This window comes from Hakea prostrata, chromosome 8 (assembly GCF_041222555.1).
Source record: "Hakea prostrata isolate BN-2017 chromosome 8, UWA_Hpros_2, whole genome shotgun sequence".
Taxonomy (NCBI): domain Eukaryota; kingdom Viridiplantae; phylum Streptophyta; class Magnoliopsida; order Proteales; family Proteaceae; genus Hakea; species Hakea prostrata.
In genome coordinates, this window is record NC_142607.1 from 40,494,238 (window position 1) to 40,503,009 (window position 8,772).

An 8,772-nucleotide genomic window follows, 5' to 3' on the forward strand; every position below is an offset into this window, starting at 1 on the left:
ATTTTGGTGAAAAAACAGAAATTTTGTATTCTAAAATTAGAAAACTTTCCGTTTTATTTTTCTTCATTACTGTGCTTGTATACTACCTTCGTATCTCCTTTGCAAGTAGACTCTGTTGGAGTGCAAGCCTTCAGATCGAAGAAGTTGTTGTATATTGGAGGTGAGAATGTCAAGGTCAAACCCAATCTACACTAAAGGGGGCGTTCAAATACCTTAAGGAAAAGTATGATACGTACGCCTCAACTCACCCTGTTCGAGCTCGTGCGGATTCTGGTTTCGCTTTTCCTACTTCATTCGGATAAGTGGTTATGACATAAGGTATATTATTTTGTATACTGTCTCTCTTTGTCTGATATTGGTCTGTCTATACTGTGCCTCTAGTCTTCTAGTTTTAACACTTTTTCCCTTCATAAATAATATGTTTAATTTTCTCTCAAGGAAAATCCATTCTGTTTCTACTTTTCCTACTTCATTCGGGTAAGGTTATGACATAAGGTATATTATTTTGTATACTGTCTCGCTTTGTCTGATATTGGTCTGTATATCTGATATTGGTCTGTATATATTGTGCCTCTAGTCTTCTAGTTCTAACACTTTTTCCCCTTCATAAATAATATGGTTAATTTTCTCTCAAGGAAAATCCATTCTGTCTCCAATGTCTAACTACGTCTCCGATCTCCCCGACGAGTGCTTGGCTTATCTATTGACCGAAAATGTTTCTCTCTCGTCTGATGTCGTTGGCTTTGTGTTGAAGGTTAGAGCCAAAATTTTCTTGAAGATCCGCGTTCTTCCTGGGGACAGCTTGGATGTTCTTCTCCAAGTAATTGAAGTTGCAGAGGAAATCCACGCGTCGTATGTCAAGATGTCATACACCAGACCAGGTTCCATTGCCTTCTGTAGATTCACATGCAGCGGGCTCCACATAAGCACGGATCTATGGGAGATGAGGAACTTCATTTTTTCGTGAACAAGTTTAAATCTGAAATTTGGAATTGTGTTCAATTTTGGCTGTAGGGATTTCATTTTAGGAAGCAATGGTGGGGTTTTTGACCGACTTGGAGCACTATCCCAGATACATGCGAGCAAGCCATGGACGTCGCCGGAGCTGGAAGAGAAAGATGTTTAAGGTGATCGTCGCCGTTCTTATTTCCACCGATAGCTGCACTGATTTACTGGTAAGACGCCGTTGGCCGGCAGAAGATGGAGACGGTGAAGGAGAGGAGAGAGAATTGGGGAAATAAGTGCGTTTTTCAGATGAATTTTTATTCATCCGATTGGAATGATCCATGTGCCTAAAATTTAACGGGGGACTGGAGGGAATGGGAGGGTGTCAGTACTGGAGTGGATAAAAATTCGCAGCAGCCACCTTAATATCAACCAAGTTCTTCCTTATATCATTAGTTATAAGTATCATTGAGGCAAGTAGTTTCATCTCTACTTCCAGCGCATCCTCACAGTTAGTCTGTCCAAAATGAATCAAACCATTTATAGAAAGATGCTCCATACCATCCTGAAATAAGTGCTGCCGTTACAGTAACAACACGAGGCGACACTTAGAAAAATAGTGCCAATAAGATAATAACAATGACCAAAGAAAATTCCACAAAAACAAAAGAGTGATGAAAGATATAACTTTTAACATGGCCCTTGAGAATTTCACATACGCGAACTTATCAAAAAGTGCATTCATTTGATGTTTGAGCTTCTCCAACGTCAATTGTTTCTGGAGGAGCTGCAAGTCGTCCAGCGATGGGTTGACAACAACCTTGAAATTCTCCAGTTTTTCCTCCAAAATTGCTAAATCCACCACTTTCTCTTCCTTCTCAATCAATTGTTGGAGATTGTGCTGGGCTATAATTAGGCATTTTCCAGAATTGTTGTTTTTTTTTATATGATAGTGTCGTATCATCGGCGATGTGTTGGATGTTTTACAGCGATATGTTAGAAAAAACCCTCAGTAATTTACTAATTTACAATAAGCCAACCATTGAATGTCTTGACTCAGCGCCTCCATTAGTCTCACAGTGTTGCTCCGAGCCTGATAATAACAACCCAAAAAGAATTAATTACTTAAAAAAAATATCGTGTTTATTCCTCTTTCCATCCACCATGCAGTTCTCCATAGATGCTCCACACCTATATAAGTTAAAATCCAACAGCTGAAATTAGTAAAATATAACAAAAGTGTTTAGAGTCGCGGCAATTAGCGAGCCTCACCACCATTGACAGAAAAGAAATTTTTTTTTGCAAAAGTCACTAAAACACCTAAGGAGCGAAGAAAAGAGACAAAGCGGAGAAGGTAATGGATGAATGACAGCAACAAAGAAGTGATAGAAGAAAGAAGATATCCAAAGGTGACTCAAACTTTCAAGGGATTACAGGCAAGCTGCTTTTGCATGCCATATTTTTTCAAATGAAGGAAGACGAAGTTCTAGTAAATCGATTTGAATGAGTGTGGGAAGAAGGGAACTCAAATCGGTTGGAGGGAAACCCAGGTTGAAGATAGTGGAAAGAACTAAATCCTGGTACTTGGAAGGGAGCTGACTCCACCTCCACCGCCAGTAGTACTCCACTCCCAACCAAACAACACCACCACCACCACCACCCATCAGTCCACAAGGTTAGGAATATTGCTCTAATCATCATCAGTCAAGGTTAGGAACCAATCGAAAGCTAAGAAAGACAACATCTCATCTTAAAATAAAAAACCATGCACAGATGCAATAAAACGTAGAGGAACAACAAGGCTGAATATATAGAAGGAAATAAATAAGAAACCTGCAAACATAGTTTCCCAGAGAAGAAAGAAAAACAGAATGGAAGAACCCTTTTCTGGTAAGAACGAAGGATTGAGAAAACAAAGAAGCTCTAGAGTTGGTTCTGATGGTCGACTTTCCCTTGGCTTCCAAGATTTATAGACAATGGAGGTCGACTTCAGGTGTTAAAAGAGCATTGAGATAACGGAAAATGTGTTGCTAAGGGAGCATTGACATAACGGAAAATATCGCTTACCTTCCTTCTTAGTTGACTAAATGACACTTAGACCCTTTCTTAGCTGGATAATATCACTTATTTCACATCTTAGTTAGCATAGTTATCAAACACTTCCTTCTATTAATTTATTAAATTCTATATTTACCTTTTAAATTTTTAAAAATTCCAAATTACCCTCAATTAAAAATATTTTTTAATTTACATTTTAAATTACCTTTACTAGTTAAAATCTTAAAATATTCTTAGTTAATATTATTATTAAAATATAAAATACCTTCAATTATTTTAATAGTTAAAACCCTAAATTATCCTTAATTAATTTTTTTATTAAATTTTCAAAATGATCTTATGCTCTTTATCTATACATTTCTTTTTGAATAGAATAAAAGACAAAAAAAATCAATCAAAATAATTTAAACGTCTTTCTTAGGTTTGTTTCTTTTTCTTTCCTAATGAAAAAGTGCATCTAAATTAAAAGACATTGGGGGGTATTTGTGGGTCTTGGAATAAAATTAATTAATGTTAATTTAATATTTTAACTACAAAGATAATTAAAGGTATTTTGAGATTTTAATAATAATATTACTTAAAGATAATTTGAAATTTAAATTAAAATATTTTTTAATTTAAGATAGTTTGGAATTTTAGAAAAACATTTAACGGTAAAGTTAGAACTTAATGGAAAAAAACTATCAAAAGAGAAGCATTTGATAACTTTCCTATGTAAGAGAGGAGATAAGTGATATTTTCCATCTAAAAGGGCCTGAATGCCATTTGGTCAATTAAGTGGAGAAGTAAGTGATATTTACCCTATTTATTTTCATTCTACTCTCAAAAGTTTTATTTCTAATTCTCCAACAAATGTGATTTTAGGGGGGGGGGGAATTTTTATTTATTCAATTGAAAAGAACAAAAATAAAGTATAATGTGATTATTTTAAAATACCAAACTAATTTTTTTTTTGGTGGAAATTAGAAATGAAACTTTTGGTGAAAAGATCCCCGTAAATAAAAATATAAAAAAAATTTTAATTTATTTTAGAAAAAATATTAAGTAATATTATTACATTGTCTAATGTGTGATAGAATCTAATTAACGCATTCAAAGTTCATGACTCGGAGAATGGCGGTTCATAAAGAGAGAACAATAGGAGTGATTGGATTCGTTATTGTTCTCTCAAGGTCGGTACAAAAGTAAATAAATATATATTCATTAAAAATAATAAAAGAATATTCTTGATAGATTAGTTGTCTTAAAAATAATTCTCTTAATTGAATTCTTTGTATCTCAAAAAAAAAAAATAATAATAATAATAATTTAAAATTTTTCTTAAATTTGAATCTCTCGATTTCTATATCTATTTTTTTATCAGAATCTATTCATCTCCTTAAAAAAAAATTATTGTTGACCAAACAATTTCATTTTATTTTATTCAGTCTTTGTATTTTTTTAAATAATAATAGAATATGAGTTGAGATACGAATCTTTATATTTTGTAAGATATATATTTTTCTTAATAAAATAATGAAATACTGTACAATTGAGTAATTTTTTAAAAAGCAATAAAAAAAATTAAAAAAATATATAAAATCATATCCAAATGAACATCTAAGCATTAGAATGATATACATAACAACTTTATTGTTATTTAGGTTAAGCAATACCATTAAGAATAAAATGTATGATGTTATAGATATCAATTAATTATTTTGAAATTCATAGATAAATTCTTTTGTTTAGTATGATGGTCTTCTTATCTATTTTTTTCAAATTTATATTTCACTATTTTTCTTTCATTTTTTTTTCTCATATATAGTTGCACATGCATTTGCACGTATAAATTTTCACTATATATATATATATATATATATATATATATATATATATATATATATATATATATATATATATATATATATATATATATATATATATATATATATATATATATATATATATATATATATATATAAAGTCCTCTTATCAAATTAACTTTATACCACAATAATTTCAATATAAGTCCTCTTAAAGTCCTATTATAGTTCTTTTTTCTATTTTAGTTAAACTTCAAAGTTATAATTCATAATAAAAAATAAAAATAAAAAGGCTTGAAGCACCTAATATAAATATTGAAATACATTATATTTTGTAATTGAAGAATTTGAAAAATCATTCAACTAATTAAAACTAAATAGTATAATTTAATTCGTATTGTTATGACATTAGAAATAAAAATTTACCTGAGATTTTCTTCTTATAGGTTAATAGTATTTCAATTTCCTTCAGTTTGTCAATCATATTCTTCAAAAAATGATAAATTGAAAATCATTGTGTTGAATTATAACTAAATACAATAGCCGCAAACATTTTGATTATTAATGTGATTTTTGTATGATTATTTATTATCCTCAATCATGCATAATCTATTTCTTAAAAAAAAAAATTAAGAAACACTTCAAAACATTTCGCAAAAAATGATGGACACTTCAAAAAGATATCAACTTGACAAAAACAACTAAGGGCCTGTTTGGTTACATGAGTCTGGAGATTTCAAATATCTAGAGATTTCAAATCTATAGACTTCAAATCTATGGAGTTATAATTTATAAAATTAAGTGTTTGGTTGTGGAATGAAATCTGTGAATTCATCCTAAAAATTTATTTGATCGACATGATTTTTGTGAATGTACAATTGTATAGCTTTTTTGAAATCTCTGGATTTCACCCCTTACCCATAAATCTACAGATTCACCTTTTTACACTAAAAACGTGAATCAGAGATTTCATGAATCTAGAGATTTTTACAACCAAACGGGTATAATTCTCAGATTCATGAATCCAGAGATTTGAAATCTCTAGATTCATGTAACCAAACAGGCCCTAAAGAAATCTTTTAAATTTTCACAATGATATACTCCTATTAGCAAATTTCATTAAGTCATCCTTAAATAATCTCATTATTCATATACTACTATTAATCTCTTGTTATTTTACAATGTTGCCCCAAAAAAGATTGAATCATTAATTTCATCTTGTTGATTTATTTTTAATTCTTCATTTTATATTATAAGATCTAGAACAATACAACTAATGTATATTTGTCATTTATTTTATCTAATTAATATTTCTAATGAAAAAAAGGAAGTCATTGCCAATTTGGCATAGTTTTTGGGTATTATGTTGTTCGCCAATTATCTTGGAGTGTCCCTAAAGTTTTTCCAATAAATATCATGCATAGTGTATAAATAAAGTAGTTCAAAATTACTAAGGAACAATAAAAAAGAAATGATATACTTTTAAAATGTCTCACGTGATTAGCATTTATCGCAATTTTAAACAATTTTTTTTGTGTTAATTTAATTCATTACTTCACATTATACAATTCAAAATATTATTTGCTTTCATAATACATCTAACAACCTCATAACTAATGTCATATATTATTATTTTATTTAATTGGTTTATTTGGTTGAGAGCTGATCCAATTTAGTTTCGACAAGTTTTATCGAATGATCAAATACTATAGGCAGAGTATTATGATTTTAGAAATTTGAGGATGTAATCGTGGTGCGCTCAAGCTGGCCCGGATGAACCACATAAAAAAATGCAAAAAAAGAAGAAGTTAAATTTGGCCAAAAAAAAGAATACTATAGACAGAGTATTATGATATTAGAAATTTTGTACACAAATTTGAAAACTAATTAATTACTATATATATAATAAGTATAATTTGAAAGCACAAATAACATTATAATTTATAATATTCGATTCATCCTTTAGAAAACTGCTATTAGAATTAATCCCCTCATTTTGATGGAAGAGAGACAAACCTCTCCGATATGAGATATTTCTGTAACAACTCCACCAGTAATTAAAAATTTATTATTATTATTTTTTGCATTAAAAAAAAAAAAAAGAAAGAAAGAAAGAAAGAAAGAAGGAGAAGAAGAAAGAAAAAGAAAAAGAAGAAGACGACGACTTCGGTTCTTCTTCATTCTACACAAGTCAAGCGATAGGAGACATTCACAACCCCAGTTCACTCGCCAGATATTAGATTCGTCACTGTAGAACCGTATCTTCTTGACTTCGTTATTTACTTTTCAACTTTATTTGTTCTCCTAAAATATTTTATACAAATGAATACTTGACACAAGGGGTTTGTGTTCATCTAAGCTCCGTCTCCTACCTAGATATATCAAGGACTTTTCAAGTCATTTTGAATAAGGCTACTAATTGATGAATTGAAGAGGTACATGACATGGGTATGGAAAGTCTGAGAAGGTAATGGAAGAAGAATTTGATGCAGTTGTGGTAGCCACAGTTCATTATTCTCAGCTTTGGTTGCCCACAATTAAAGGTAACATGTCTTTCTCAGTTTTACGCAACCATTAAAGAATTGATGCATGGAAAAGGATGCACAGCCACATTTACAGGGTTCCAGAGCCATTCAGGAATGAGATTACAAATCATCCATTAGTTTTTTCTCTTTTCCTTGTTTTGGCTAATGAAAGCATTCTCCCTGAGATTGTGTTTTGATCAGCATTTTATTCTTTTGCTGTCAATGTTGATCAATAGATTATCATCTTAAATTTAGAACTGAATGTATTAACGAAGAGTTCTCATTTTATGGGTTATGCTGGTGATTGGAAATTCAATGAGTGGACAAAATCTATCAATACAACTTGTTGAAATAGCCAAAGAAATTCATCTCAGTGCAAAATCCCTGAAAATTTCAAGGGGCTTCTAAGCTAAAGTAACAAACAAATATGACAACTAGCACCTACATACATAGATAGGTACTCCCTCACTCTGTTTGCTTCCATTTAAGAACAGTGTAAAGGAAAAATCTCCAGGAACTACACTTGCTTGCCCTGACTACATTTCCATTGAAGGAAAACTGTAATCAGAGAAAATTGGATATGCTGAGATGAGTTCAATTTGTTGATGGCTCTTGGGTAATTGCAGATTCCATCATTTACTGTACTGGGTAACTATCATATTGACTATAATGGGGTTTCTCTCACTATAACAGTCAGTAAAATGTATCATCCAAACTTAAACATAGCTAACTCCTTCAGACTATGGGGAAGAGAAAAGACGCAAGAATTGTATTAATATGAATTTGATTATATGAGCATGCATTCCCACCATCACTTGTCCTTCTCTCTAATTTGTTGGCATGCCCAGGAAGGTAAATATCATTACCTGTGAAGTGTGAACTGTGTGTTTTCAATCTCAACCTATACTAAAATGGGAGATCTAAACCATGCATCACTAAGGAGAAGTCATTGACAAATTCTCTTTCGACTTTGAATAAATAGATCATAGGCTTCCCTTTCTTTGAATCACAATCAAAATGAATTGCTCAACTCATGTGCAGGAAAAGAACACTGCCATCTTAGGATGAAATGATGCATTCCATCAAGGAATTTTGTCACTCAAGGGAAGTTGCAGGCATTGCCAAAGCACAATACACATGATATTTGGTGACTTTGAGGTAACCAATTCTCTCCTGTTTATTCATTCTTTGGTTTTGGTTCTTGCAAGGACAATGCTTGATACCTAACAAACCGGGTGGATATACATGTGAGTACACACCTCTATATACAATTTCTTATTGATAAAAAATTGTTTTGATAAAGTCTGAAGCAGTGAATCATTAGTTCAATGAGTAGAGCACTTGGAACATAAGCATCTTACAAGAGGATGGTGGTGCCAATCCACCAAGATTCTTTTGATTCAATTACGTATTTAGATTGCACTTCGGTACAAAGAACA

At 31.2% G+C, this 8,772-nt stretch overlaps 1 pseudogene; it reads left to right on the forward strand.

Annotated features, from left to right (window-relative positions):
• Nucleotides 1-655: 655 nt before the first annotated feature.
• On the forward strand, nt 656-8,484 carry LOC149007863 (flavin-containing monooxygenase FMO GS-OX-like 9; annotated as a pseudogene).
• The last annotated feature ends 288 nt before the right edge of the window (nt 8,485-8,772 follow it).